General features: G+C 44.7%; 1 protein-coding gene and 1 non-coding gene across 2 annotated transcripts in view; both read right to left on the bottom strand.

The window, feature by feature from the left end:
* ERBB4 (erb-b2 receptor tyrosine kinase 4) overlaps window positions 1–15,287 on the bottom strand; it is a 428,412-nt gene that overhangs the window by 266,117 nt on the left and 147,008 nt on the right. The window lies entirely within an intron of this gene.
* On the bottom strand, window positions 14,845–14,919 carry TRNAV-UAC (transfer RNA valine (anticodon UAC)). The gene has a single exon. It is a non-coding gene; the product is annotated as a tRNA-Val (tRNA).

Genomic DNA, 15,287 nt, shown 5'->3' on the forward strand with positions numbered 1-15,287 from the left:
AGGCTCCTCCCCAAAAAACTTCACTAGTGGCGAAGAGGGACCTGGCAACCCTAGTAGCAGAGCTTGGCATGCAGAAGGTCCCACATTCAGTCCTTGGCATCTCCAGTTAAAAGGGCCAGGCAATAGTTAATGTAAAAGACCACTGACCCTGGAAAGCCGCTGTCAGTCTCAGTAGACTTAGAGATACCAAGGATCTGATTCAGTAAAGGCAGATTTATGTGTTCACATGTTCACATACAACTAGGGGTAGAAAAATGAATACAGTTAATTAAAAAATGGCAGACATGCTACCTACAGCCCATAAACTGCAGGCTATGAAGGCCTGAATAGGAGATGATACTTGGGTACTGAATGCTGTACCCTACTCAAGAGACTATACACAGCTTCAGAACAAGACCACAGTATCTGACAAAGGGAACTGTGACTCCCAAAAGCTCATACCCCGAAAATCTTGTTGGTCTCTATGGTGTTACTGGCCTCTGCCCTAGCAGAACACAGCCAGCCTTTGCAGATGATGACTGTTTACTATTTACTCACATTGTACTGACCTGGATGGTCCAGGGGTAGCCCGGTCTCATCGGATCTCAGAAGCTAAGCAGTTAGTACTTAATGGGAGATCATCAAGGAAGTCTAGGGTTGCTACACAAAGGCAGGCAATAGCAAACCACCTCTGAACGTCTCTTGCCTTGAAAACCCTATGGGGTTGCCATAAGTCAGCCGCGACTTGATGGCAAAGAAAAGGCACTACTTATACTGTATTTATAAATATACAAGACTATTTCTTTTAAAAGGGGAGGGGGCTCCAGACTAAACGCAGAAGGTTTTTGTTTTGGGGTTGTTTTTATTGCACATTATGAGAAGTCACGCTGGCACCATCATTATTATCTACAGTGAATGCAATGTCTTACAGACAAAAGAGAAAGAGAACAATCTTGCCCTGAAGAACAGTTAAAATTTTATTTTTCTTAATTACTATAATTACCTCTCCAACCAACAGAACACTAAAAGAGAGTGAGTGGACTAGATTTGCAAATTAGGAGAAACAGCCATTTCTTTAGCGTACCTTTCTGTCAATTGTTTGCAACTCTCCATTAAATAACCAGTATTCTGGGAAGACAGAAGAGATCCAGAGGTGCTAAACTAAAGAGAGACACTGAGGGAAGTGGAGACAATCTGCAGGGAGGGCTTTTCAGGTATTCAGGTTGCTAGGGGTAAATGGTGGCACAGGAGCGAAACAGAATCTGATTCAGACATCACCCAAAACACACCTTGTGCTAAGCGTACTTTAGAAGCCAGTGGTTGACACTTCTAAGTATGCATCAGGTTGAAAGGTAATAGTGTGCTTTTATTTCCTATCCTCTCAGTGTCCAGCTTTCTAACTATAGATTGGCCATTCACATATCAGTATATGGCCCCATTCTCTAGATTTTTTCATCTGCACAGGGACCAGATTCAGAATTAGGCTGATGATGCTTTATGTAATATCCTGGAACTGTATTTAATGTTTTGAGAGCAATTTTTTAGCTCACCAACATGAAAACAGCAACAACAACAAAAAAAGGTACGGTTACAGGGAACTAGATAACAGGAAATACCCAGAAGACCTTAGCATAAGATAAGAAGCTTCCCAGAGGTTGGTCACATTTAACAAGGGACTGAACAGTTTCTGTTTTTCCTGAGACTCCAGAGATGTTTGTGAAGCCTTAAAAATCAATTTTTTTAGCGTTTTTGCGCTGCAGTTTGTGTCTATGATTGATGCAAAAACAAACATCTACTAAGACCACATCCTTCCCATGTGCATAATCTCACTGTGAGCCAATAACAAACTCACAACAAAAAGCAATCTTTTTTCTGAGTGCTTGCTAATGCTGCTCCTAACACAAACACAATTCAGGATAGGGGAAATTCCTCCAACTATGTTCATCACTATCTCTATACATCTGCATGAACACACTAGGTGAAGTATTCTGAGTTGCAACACAAACTAGAGATGCTTAAAATGCCCAGCAGTTCAACTCGCATCTTGTTTGCAGTAGGTGAACAGGGAGATTATTTTTTTGATGATTGGCTTGTCTGTCTGTTGACAGGGCTGTGCTGACGTCCCTGGATCACAGCTAGGGTTGCCAACCTCCAGGTACTATTTCCTGAGTATTGGTAACCAGTGCTAATCGGTATATAGTTATTGCTGTCTTCCGTATGGAAAAATACCGAAATAATGAACACAATTTACAACTAAACCTTGTTTGCTTTTACTGGATGTTATATATACTTCATACAAACTTACAGTCATATGGCTTATCTCATACACATACATACAGATTTACACATCTGAATACACAGGCATAATATTTCCAATCCCGGGAAATAAAGTTGGCATGGCATGGCATGGCATATGGCACAGCATAGATTGTAAGGGCAAGTAATGCTCATAGAAAAATTGGCAATTACACCAGATTTGGAAAAACTGCAAGGGCATATTATGCCTGTGTATTCAGATGTGTAAATCTGTATGTATGTGTATGAGATAAGCTATATGACTGTAAGTTTGTATGAAGTATATGTAACATCCAGTAAAAGAAAAGGTTTAGTTGTAAATTTTGTTCATTATTTCGGTATTTTTCCATACGGAACACAGCAATAACCTCCAGGTACTAGCTGCAGATCTCCTACTATTACAACTGATCTCCAGGCGATAGAGATAAGTTCATCCAGAGAAAATGGCCGCTTTGGCAACTGGACTCTATGGCATTGAGGTCCCTCCCCTCCCCAAACCCCGCCCTCCTCAGGCTCCACCCCAAAAACCTCCCACTGGTGGCGAAGAGGGACCTGGCAACCTTAATCACCGCAGATCACATCTTCCAGGAGGGATTTGAAGACCTATCTGCTAAGGTTCGAACAGTGTGGACCTTACAGGGTCCTCGTGTTCTCTCCCTAGCCGAGGGTGCTGTGTTTCCTTTTTTTTGTTGTGTTCTGTAAGTGTTGGGGGGGGGGGAGCAGGGTGAGGTCATGGGGTCACGTCTGAGTTCCCAAGTTTTTGCTGACTACTTCCATTCGTCATTGGATTGCCGCTCTTGTGGGTGTGGCCGGTGCAGCTATGGATTCCCAGAGCTGCACCATTATTTCCTTGCAGCTGGGTCTTTCTAAAATACCCATTCTCTTCTGAGAGAGCACCAGATGTCAACCAGCTGTGATGGCAACGCAGTGGAAATGCACCAATGTCTGGGTCTTGAATGGGCTCCACCCATTTCCTACAATCGAGGCTGTCCTTATAAACCCAAAACATAATGGCCAATGGAATACCAACCACTGACATTCCTGTGCCATGCAAGCCTTCTTAAGGTAGATATGTTCCCTACTGAAGACGCTTTTTGAACAGTAAAGCTTAACGCTATTAGCGTGTAGCACTGAATAAGCGCCAGAGATTCAGGAGCCATTCCCTTAATATCGCTTTGACCTCTTTCCTTCCTGAAATATATTTTTGATATTGCATATGGTAGAACTGCAAATGAAGAAGCATTTAGAAAAAACTGAAAGTTTTAGTTATATATATATATGGAAACCAATGGTGCACAAACCATTACAGTCAGCGTGGTGGTTCATTGGTTAAGAGCAATGGTTTGGAGCAGTGGAGTCTGATCTGGAGAACTGGGTTTGATTCCCCATTCCTCCACATGAGCGGAGGACACTAATCTGATGAACCAGGTTGGTTTCCCCACTTCTACACATGAAGCCAGCTGGGTGACCTCGGGCTAGTCACACTCTCTCAGCCCCACCTACCTCATAGGGTGTTTGTTGTGGAAGGGAAGGCAACTGTAAGCCGGTTTGATTCTTCCTTAAGTGGTAGAGAAAGTCAGCATATAAAAACCAACTCTTCTTCTTCTTATCTTATTTTGTGTAGGTATCTTGGCTATTCAGTTCCCTGAACGACAATTAGAAAGATGGTAGCATCCTGACTAGGAAAGCAGTTGTATTTAATACAGAAACCAGATGATTCCCATTCGTAGGCGAATGACCCTGGAAAGTGCTGATGAGACAGAGTTGTTCGATCACAAAGGGCTTAATTTAGCTGGACTGGAATTCAGCATGCATAGGCAATTAGATTCTTCCGTTAATTGGCTTGAAATTCAGTGTTGTTTTCTTGAAACTTGAGGAACAGCTTACTTCAAGGATTTATGCTCCTTCTGCATGATAACGGGCATCTATCATGGGCCTCCGAGCTATTATCAGGGATTTCCCATGATCCATCATTTTTCTTAACATCAAAAAGAAGTGAGCTGACACCGAAAAGAGGCATGATGAATGATAATGAATGTGCGATAATGACTTCCCACATTCACTCACACGATAGCCACAGTTTTATCTCAACTGTAAAGGATGTCACATAAACTGACAATATGAAATAGCCCTGGACAGTTCGGTTTGCGAGAATTCAGCTTCCAGGAGAGATACCGGAGAGCAGGATCCTCCAGGCCTTTATTAGGGCAAACCGTACAGCTCCTGGCTGAAACCTCTCCAACACAACACACTCATGCCATGGGTGGAAGGTCCACCCTTACACACATGAAGCTGCCTTATACTGAATCAGACCCTTGGTCCATCAAAATCAGTATTGTCTACTCAGATCGGCAGCAGCTCTCCAGGGTCTCAGGCAGAGGTCTGTCATGTCATCTGCTCTGCTGCCTGGTCCCTTTAACTGGAGATGGTGGATTGAACCTGGGACCTTCTCCATGCCAAGCAGATGCTCTACCACTGAGCCACAGCCCCTTGTTCACAGAAGTACCCTTCTCTCACTTTAACAAGTCACCAGCAACAATGTACAACTTAATGGATATACAAATCCCTGCAACAGATGTCAACCACATCAAACAGAAAAACGTTTTTCACTCGCATACCTTCTAACACTCTGATTTGGAGAACTGGGTTTGATTCCTCACTCCCCCACATGAGCGGCGGAGGCTAATCTGGTGATGAACTGGGTTGGTTTCCCCACTCCTCCACATGAAGCCAGCTGGGTGGCCTTGGGCCAGTCACACTCTCTCAGCCCCACTTACCTCTGTTGTGGGGAGAGGAAGGGAAGGTGATTGTAAGCCGCTTTGAGTCTCCCTTAAGTGGTAGAGAAAGTCGGCATATAAAAAGCCAACTCTTCTTCTTCTAATACAATATACGCCTTTTTCTGCTACCAACTCCTTTCTGCTATTTACAAAAGCTGGTCATTGAGACCTCTGGGATGGCAGGCCTTTCATTGGTTCTTCCTGCCTGTCAATCACAGGCCAGCTGTCACAACGGAACATCTGGATGGGACCCCATGGCACAGTTGCTGGGGATTCTGACATGGTTGCGGCTCAGGAACCCAGCTACAAGCTCTTTTTCCTGCCCACCTTCAATAACCAAACCCTTCAGGGAGCAGTGTTTATACCAGCGGCGCTGTGTTTATACCAGCGGATGGTAGCACAGGCAACCCCCAGGATTGCACTCGCCATGGAGGTAAGTTTGGGGCCAGCTGGAGAAAGTACATAATTAACAGTGCCTTCCTAGGCAGACTTAGCCTCTTCTAAGCCCATTAGCTTCAGTGGAATCCCTGGAGGCTTTTAAGAAGAGGCTAGATGTCCATCTGTCAGCAATGCTGATTCTGTGACGTTAGGCAGTTCATGAGAGGGAGGGCATCTTGGCCATCTTCTGGGCATGGAGTAGGGGTCACTGGGGGGTGGGGGAGGTACTTGAGAATTTCCTGCATTGTGCAGGAGGTTAGACTAGATGACCCTGGTGGTCCCTTCCAACTCTAGGATTCTGTGAGTCAGAAGGGTGTAACTCCCCTTAGTACTGTACTGTACATCTCAAATAGGCAAAAAAAAAATGGATGAAGGTAGACCTCCACCCATGCTGGTCAATAAAGGAAGCAGATTCACAAGCATAATGTAACACACATGATGTAAATGAAAGACAGCGTGGTGTAGTGGTTACAGCGGCAGACTCTAATTTGGAGAACCATGTTCGATTCCCCACTCCTCCACATGAAGCCTGCTGGGTGACCTTGGGCCAGTCACAGTTCTCTCTGAACTTCCTCAGCCCCCCCACCTGCCTCACAAGGTGTCTGCTGTGGGGAGAGGAAGGGAAGGAGGTTGTAAGCCGGTTTGAGTCTCCTGAAAGGTAGAAAAAAAGAGATATAAAAACCAACCTTCTTCTCCTTCTTGCCAGCCTCCCTGTGGGATGGAGTGATCCATGATTATAACCAGTAGCTAGGAAGACTGTGTTTCACTGTGAGATGCAACATTAAAGTTATTGACATAAAGCTGCTGTTATCTTTGCACTCGAAAGCTCCTATTCCATTGTGGGAATGCACAAAAATTAAAACACGTGATACTGAAGGTCCTGTAAGGTATGTATTCCACATAGGCTCAACTAGATCAATGATTTATTTGTTGTCTGTCTATCTTGACTTTTGAAGATGGGCATTTTAGATGTAGAGAGAAAACTGGGACTGACTAACATTTGTAATGAAACCTGCCTCTGTATGTCCATTTTCATTTCATCTCTCAGTGCAAAAGCCAGAGCACCTTACCTTGGAGAGGTTTTGGGAGAGTGTTCTGAAGTGGGTTTTTTTTCCTTTCTTTTTTTAATTTTGTTATTTCTCCATTTCTTTTTAATGACAAGGCCTGGCACTTTGATAGATTGCCTTCCTTCCCCTCCTCAGGAGTTCATTTATCCCACTAGAGATCTCGGCGAGACAAGAAAGCGATAGCGGTGACAGGTGCTAGAGCAGAGGACGCATTATGTGAAGCAAGGTTATCGCTAGAACATGAATCGCAAGTGGTTCACTCGTGAGGGCGGCTGTAAAATGCTTAGGTTTCAGGCTCGTGAGCAGGGCTACAAACTCCACTCAATACCGAAAGTGTCTGCAGTTTTATATCTAAAGGAGGGTTTACATTCCAATGAGCCTGTCTGTCTTTATTAGAAATGGTTTACCCTTTCAGCACAAATGAAATTTTATTGTCTTCAACAGATGGGCTGGAAGTGGACGTTTGAAGGGCGATTCCTCTTTGAGTGGCGCCGTGATTTTTGTCCGATGATATTATTTCTATTTAAGCCCGTTTTGTAATTTCAAAAGCTGGCAGCAAGCCAGCGGTATGTCCTAGAATCCTCTCCGGGTCAGAACGGGGATTTGCGGATGAAATATCATGCCCTCCTTGGGATCAGACGAATAGGCAGAGCATTAAGACCATTGGCAAGCTCTGTTCTCGCAACCTGCACTTTATGTTCGCTAGCGCAATGCTCAGTTGACTCCCTGAACACTTTCAGGGAGATCTTAGGATTGTCCTGGCAACAGGGTTACCAACCTCCAAGTAGCAGCTGGAGATCTCCTGCTATGACAACTGATCTCCAGCCGGTAGAGATCCGTTCCCCTGGAGAAAATGGCCGCTTTGGCCATTGGACTCTATGGTATTGAAGTCCCTCTCCTCCCTCCTCAGGCTCTGCCCCAAAAATCTCCCACCAGGTTCAAAGAGGGACCTGGCAACCCCAACTGGCAATGTCAGCTAGATCACATCCTTGCACATTTGAGAGAGAACAACCCTAACTCTTTCCCCCTTTAACAGCCTTATGTGTGCAAGTGGCTGCCTCTCACCTTTTGATGCAGTTCACAGAAAGCCTCAGATGTGTTTGACCCGTCCGCAGGCCACCACCTGCTTTTAAGGACAGGTGGTGATCAGGGGACTAGAGCATTTGCCCTGTGTGGAGCGGTTAAAATGCTTAGGGCTGTTTAGCTGGGAAAGGCGGCGGTTAAGGGGAGACATGATAGAGGTCTACAAAATTACGCATGGTATGGAGAGAGCGGACAGGGAGAAGCTTTTCTCCCTCTCTCATAATACTAGAACTCGGGGTCATCTGCTGAAGCTGGAGGAGATTCAAAACTGATACAAGGAAGTATTTCTTAACACAACGCATAGTTAAATCGTGGAACTCCCTGCTCCAGGATGTGGGGATGGCTGCCAACTTGGAAGGCTTTCAGAGGGGAGTGGACATGTTCATGGAGGAGTGGGGTATTCATGGCTACTAGTTAAAATGGATACTAGTCATGATGCATACCTATTCTCTCCAGGATCAGAGGAGCAGGCCTACTATATTAGGTGGTGTGGATCACAGGCAGGATGCTGCTGCTGCAGTCCTCTTGTTTGTGGGCTTCCTAGAGGCACCTGGTTGTCCACTGTGTGAACAGATGGCTGGACTTGATGGACCTTGGTCTTATCTAGCAGGGCCTTTCTTATGTTCTTAAGGGCTTGACCAAGAGATTCTAATGTTCCAGCACAATTACATTTACGTGACCTGTCTCCAATTGTCAGTGTACATGAAATTAGGCACCATTGGGAAAATTAAAACAAGTGCCTTTCTCAGTTTGTCAAGTAGCCAAGCCAGACAGGATTCTGTTTTCTTTTTCTTGCATTAACACCAGCGCAAGAGCCCTGGAAATTCTGTTTCCAGCGAAATAGTAGGAACTGACACATTTGAGGAACCAGATGTTCTCAGAACTACTTGTAAAACTCCTTAAACCGAAACCATCTGGCCCTCAGTGATTTGCCACTTGGAAGATGCGATATTGCATTCTCATTTCCCTCTGTTGATACCTCTGCTTCAAAATTGAGCTTTCTGCTCCTCTGAGAGTCATGGGATATTAAGTTCCCCCAAGAAACACAGCGTTTGTTCTATAATGGAATTCTCCGAAGGAGAATAAAGCTGTAAATAAAAATGAAAGAAGGCCTTCGTCATATTTTTTTTCATTCTTCCCCGCTTGATGGTTCGGGTCACGGGTAAACTCTTAAAGAGCCAGTGTGGTATAATGATTCAAAGTGTCAGACTACTATCTGGGAGACCCAGGTTCAAATCCCCACTCGTGCCACTGTAGCTCGCTGGGTAACCTTGGGCTCATAACAGGGTTGTTATGAGGATAAAATGGAGGAGAAGGGAATTATGTCAGCTATTTGGGTCCCCGTTTGGGAGAAAGGAGGGGTATAAATGAATTAATTGAAGAAATAGGGACAGAAGTGTGCAAAACAATGGGTCCTTGCTGTGTCTTCTATACATAAAGGCTCTTTCTGCACATGTGGGTGCTCCAGTCCTCCAAGCGCCAGAGGTTGTGTCCACATAGTGGTTCAGCTGCAGAGACCTTAAGGCACAGAGGTGCCAACAGCACTATCTGTACCCTGCAAAAATACTTTATAACTACTCCAGACTTTGAGACATCTTTATGACTACGGGATTTTGACTATTTTATTTATGGCTGAAATATAACATCTCCTTCATTTAAGAGGGAAACACACACAGGGATTAGTTTCCCATTTGTATGGAAGCCTAAAACAGATGAGAAAGTTTTGCAGTTACATATATATTAATTGTTATCCGGTAAACACAACACACCTGCAATCATAAAGATTGTTAGAAAGTTAACTATATTGGTAGTCTGGAACTGTGATTGTTTTCACCACAGAAGGCGGTCATTTGGCCGAAACGCGTTTGATTAAAGTCAAATTTGGTGATTTTATGTCTATTTGTGTTGTATGTATACATGAGCATTATATATGTTATCGATTTTGTGTGTGTTAAGTGTCGTCAAGTCGCTTCCGACTCATGGCGACCCTATGAATCAAAGTCCTCCACATGGTCCTGTCTTTGACAGCCTTGCTCAGATCTTGCCAATTGAAGGCTGTGGCTTTCTTTATTGAGTAAGTCCATCTCTTGTTGGGTCTTCCTCTTTTCCTGCTGCCCTCAACTTTTCATGGCATGACTGTCTTTTCTAGTGATTCTTGTCTTCTCATAACGTGACCATAATGTGATCGATTTTAGCCTGCAATAAATATATACATATTTTGTATTGACATAACCTTTATATTATATAACCTTTGGCCTTGGATGTTGATTTTTTTTCTTGAAATTTTGGTCCTTAATTCTGTTGTTTTTAGGGTTAAGTCCCCCCCCCCTTGATATTGTTGGCCCTGTCACACAAGCACAGCTGGGGCTTCCACACAAAGGCTGCTGTGCAGACGTGGCCTCTCCAACAAGGGAACTGGGGACATGCTGATGGAGTAGGCGCAGATGCCGTGACCATGATTTTCCCCACCTTGTAAAAAACACACACACACACATATATATTATCTGTGCAGGGCTCCAGAGGTGCAATCGAATAAAGATTGCGGCAATGCACACTGGTGGTGGTGAAGAAAGCTTAGGGTTGTCAGGTCCCTCTTGGCAACTGGCAGGAGGTTTTAGGGGCAGAGCCTGAGGAGGGCGGGGTTTGGGGAGGGACCTCAATGCCATAGAGTCCAATTGCCAAAGCGGCCATTTTCTCCAGGTGAACTGATCTCTATTGGCTGGAGATCAGTTGTAATAGCGGGAGATCTCCAGCTAGTACCTGGATGTTGGCAACCCTAAGAGAGCTGTCAAGTCACAGCTGACTTGTGGCGACCCCGTAGGGCTTTCAAGGCAAGAGACATTCAGAGGTGGTCTGCCATTGTCTGCCTCCGCGTCACATCCCTGCTATTCCTTGGAGGTCTCCCCATCCAAATACTAACCAGGGATGACCAAATGGCAGCTGTAGTTTTTGACAGTTTTTTTTAAAGAGCTTATAAGGAGCAGCATCAGATAATGATGAACCAAATCTACACAGCGAATCACATAAACTCTCTTCGCTGGCCAAAACACTGGCCAATTTTCATGGCTCTGAATGATAATAAGGCTGAAGGTGGAAAAGGATCTTAGAGAGGATCTGCTTTCCAAAATCCCAGGCCACAAGGAAACTTGCTGTAGAAAAGAGCAAGAGTCCAGCAGCAGCTTAAAGACAAACTAAATTTCTGGCAGGGTTTGAGCTTTCGTGAGTCACAGCTCCCTTCTTCAGATACAGCAAGAATGTGAGTCAATTTATCCTTAAGTAAAGAAGCGTGAATTGACACACCCAATGGCAGTAGCATGTAATGTCAATAGCAGGTAAATGACATTAGCAGGCGTGATTGGATCAGGTGTGATATGCAGAGTGGTAGTAGGAGTGGAGAAACCAGCATTGGTAATGAGACATGAATCCCAGGTCTCTATTCAATCCCAGATAACGCATTGTCTTGAGCTTCATTATTAGTTGTAATTCAGCAGTCTCTCTTTCCAGCCTCCCTTTGAAACCGCTTTGTAAGAGAACTGCCACTACTGCTGTTGCTGATAGAAGTTTACATGCAGCAGAAGTCATCCTACATTTTCTTGAACCTTAACCTGTGCGTTTAGGCAAGACGTCTAATGGCTTTAAGCACTGTCCCATGTGAGGAAGGTACTCCCGTAAGACACTCTGTTTCCCCGAGGCAGCCGATGCGGCCTCGCATGTCACCACACCAGGGCAGCGGGCAGCTGAGCCAGGTATGGAGAAAGTGTGTGGGACTAATCAGCTTTTACTTTCCTTACACCAAACTGACGGGAAGTCCAAAGTCAGTTTCCCAAGACCTGTTTTGGGATAACTTCCTATTTCAATCAAAACAAATACCTTTGATCTCAGAGGGGCAGCAATATTAATACAGGAGGAGGAAGAGGAGGAAGAAGAAGAGTTGGTTTTTACATGCGGACTTTCTCTACCACTTAAGGGAAACTCAAACTGGCTTACAATCGCCTTCCCTTCCCCTCCCCACAACAGACACCCTGTGAGGTAGGTGGGGCTGAGAGAGCTCTAAGAGAGCTGTGACTAGCCCAAGGTCACCCAGCTGGCTTCGTGTGCAGGAATGGAGAAACAAATCCAGTTCACCAGATTAGCCTCTGCCGCTCACGTGGAGGAGTGGGGAATCCAACCCGGTTCTCCAGATCAGACTCCCCCGCTCCAAACCACCGCTCTTAACCACTACGCCACGCTGGCTCTCAAGATGAAATGGACTGGGTTAAGGAGATGGGATTCATTTCACCTGGAAAGATGGGACAGGTGTAAACGCTCTGCTGCCAGAACAATTAGCATCCAAACTGGATCCGACCTCTGTGCTGCCCCTGTTTGGAAACAGGCATGCTCTGCGCTTCAACCATATGGTGTTGTGTTGCTGGGGAGGCAGAAGATTATGATGCAAAAACAAGCAACACCTGGTGCAGTATTTTAATATCCTTTCCGTGAACATTTTCCTCGTTCTTTCTGGGCCACCTGTTCTCAAACTCCGGGTCCAAAAACCGGCCTGACCCTGGAAAGTTGACGGGAAACACTTGCTCTGTATTTAGCAATATTGCCAGTTACTCTTAAAGCCACATGTTGGAAACACGATTTTTTTAAAAATGTCTGCTTTTCAGCCATTTGACTGACAGTCTGAAAAAGGTTTTGCTTAATGGCTCATACAAAATAATTATTCTGAAAAGAAATATTATGTGATTATATTTAATGAACATACACAGAGGTTCTACTAAAACACACAGAAAATTAATAGAATACTAATTTAATGGTGGAGAAATTATGCTCTTTTTGTACATTTCATTTCCACTGTGAATCACCCCCTCCCAATAATTAATTCTTAAGTCTCTTTCCAGTTCTGGTAAATCTTTTGCTCTTGGAAAGCTTTAGGCACAACACAGAGATTTTCTGTTGCTCTATTTTTTCTTACTATCCTGCTTGTTTCATTCCCTTACCACTGACAATTTTTCACTTTTGTGTACCTAATTTCATCTTGAGTTTATGAGGAAGAATAAGAGTTGGTTTTTATGTGCCGACTTTCTCTACCACTTAAAGAAGAATCAAAACGGCTTACAATCACCTTCCCTTCCCCCTCCCCACAACAGACACCCTGTGAGGTAGGTGGGGCTGAGAGAGCTTCAGTGCCATAGAGTCCAATGGCCAAAGCAGCCATTTTCTCCAGGGGTACTGATCTCTGTCTCCTGGAAATCAGCTGTAATAGCAGGAGATCTCCAGCAGCCACCTGGAGGTTGGCAACCCCACTTATTAAACCATCCCACATGCTCAGTTCTATCTAACCTAGTTGGAAGGAGACCAAAGTATTCCTCCACTCAACACAATTTAACACAATTCGTGGAAGTAAAAATATGACTGGAAATGAATTCCCTATAAATATTTGGTGTGTTTAATGCTATAAAAGTCTTTTCATGTTAAAAATGCAACTGAAGAAGTAATTATCGAAACAGGTCTATTGGATCCTCCCTATTTTGCATCGCTTAACATTCCAGTTGATATCGGACCATGTACTACCTTCAGACGCCTTAAGCCGCATAACGACTGTCCATCGAAGGGCACTGTCCCTTTAAATTTAACTCAGCAGTGGCGGCGCAGAGGGAAGCTACGTCTTGCAGCCCCGTTTGGGACTTTTGACAGCAACACCGTATTTTTGTGCATCACCTTGTTTTTACCTTTCGACACTGTCCAGTCTTTTGTATACTGATTGTGTATATATTTTGCATGTTTTAGGCATAGTTAGGTAGACTGATAGTAATAGTCATAACTGTGACATTATTGTTGCATCATAAATTGTTGGCATCCAGTACTGAATGACTTGTGGTTTTGTGGCCACTGTGCTACTACTTTTTGTAGTAACCACCTGGCGGTTGGCAACCCTAATTGCGACCAATGTGTTTGACGAATGGGCAGCCTCTGTCTAAATACAATCCCAGGCCACACCTGGAGCTGACAATCCTATCTGAAGTCCTTGCTAAAGAGGGACAAAATAGCCAAACGGAAATAAGAAGAAGAAGCCGGCAAGATCGCAGTGCCCGAGCCAGAGGGCTGGACGAGATGTCCTCCTCAATTCTGCCAACTATCTGATTCTACAGTAAACATATTTGAAATACTGTCCAAAGTTTAAAGCCAAGATGTTTTTGTAGCAGCTGAGTTGGAGACAGTTGCCATGGTTCTGAAGGAACCACATAGGTCAGCCGGGTAAGGGTGAAGGAGAGGAGAATTTGGAGGGGAAGTGGGGATTTTTTAGATTATTTATTCCTCAAGGGAACCTTGTGTTCTTCCCACAGATGGAACACAGACTCCAAACAAGCAGCGAATATTGATCCTCTTCCTGAAACACTGACAGACTTGTCATGGCAAGCAGTTATTGAAAGCAGATACAGATGCGTTCAAGCAGGATTCTGAAGTTCTCAAAGTGGAGGGCAGGGCAGATTAACCGGCCAATTATCTGACTGCAGTTCATGTTATGTGCAAGCTATGGTTTGTGCGTATCACTTAAATCAGGATTGTAAATAGGGTTGCCAGGTCCTCCTGGCAAACAGTGGGGTGTGGGAGGGGGACACACCATCAGTGGGGGAGGGCTTGCCAGCATCTCAGCGATGTAGCCGGTGGCATGCACCAGAAGCGTCCTCATCCCATTGCCGGAAATGCAGGAGGCTCTGGTATTTGGGCTGAAAACCATAGGGACCAAGTCTAAGCAGGTCTGCTCAGACGTAATCCCGGCTTTCGCCAGGAAGAGAGTGGGTTAGAAATCTAAACAAATAAACAAATAAATATTGTCGAAGGCTTTTACGGTCAGAGTTCATTGGTTCTTGTAGGCTATCCGGGCTGTGTGACCGTGGTCTTGGTATTTTCTTTCCTGACGTTTTGCCAGCAGCTGTGGCAGGCATCTTCAGAGGAGTAACACTGAAGGACAGTGTCTCTCCTCTGAAGATGCCTGCCACAGCTGCTGGCGAAACGTCAGGAAAGAAAATACCAAGACCACGGTCACACAGCCCGGATAGCCTACAAGAACCAAACAAATAAATAAGTCACATGAAGCTGCCTTATGCTGAATCAGACCCTCAGTCCATCAAAGTCAATATTGTAGACCAGCAGCGGATCTCCAGGGTCTCAGGCAGAAAAGGGTCTTTCATTTCACCTACTTGCCTAGTCCCTTTAACTGGAGATGCCGGGGATTGAACCTGGGACCTTCTGCATGTAGAGCAGATGCTCTACCACTGAGCCACAGCCTCTCCCCTAAAGTCCCATTTCATTCAGAAGGGCTTCCCCCCCCCCCCCGAAAATGTTCTGATTGCAGCCATAAATCTTGTATCTGTTGGTAGTGGGGGGGGGAGAATGAAGCTGGTGATGTGGGGTGTAGGAACTTGGAATCTGGGCTGGTTGGATAAATGCCCTGGCACCCTGGCAGAATAGAGGCACCTGTAGGCCTTGTTTTACTCCTTCACCCACCCACAAGCTTACTCTCCCCCAACCTCAGTATGACCATAATAAATTATATATTGTCTTTCTGCAATTTTGAAAACTTTTTCTCCTTTAATTAAATAATATGCTTCACAGTTACTTTGGAGTGCAGAGTATAAAATTAATGTTTGGGTTCTCTATT

Source organism: Euleptes europaea, chromosome 15 (assembly GCF_029931775.1).
Source record: "Euleptes europaea isolate rEulEur1 chromosome 15, rEulEur1.hap1, whole genome shotgun sequence".
NCBI lineage: Eukaryota > Metazoa > Chordata > Lepidosauria > Squamata > Sphaerodactylidae > Euleptes > Euleptes europaea.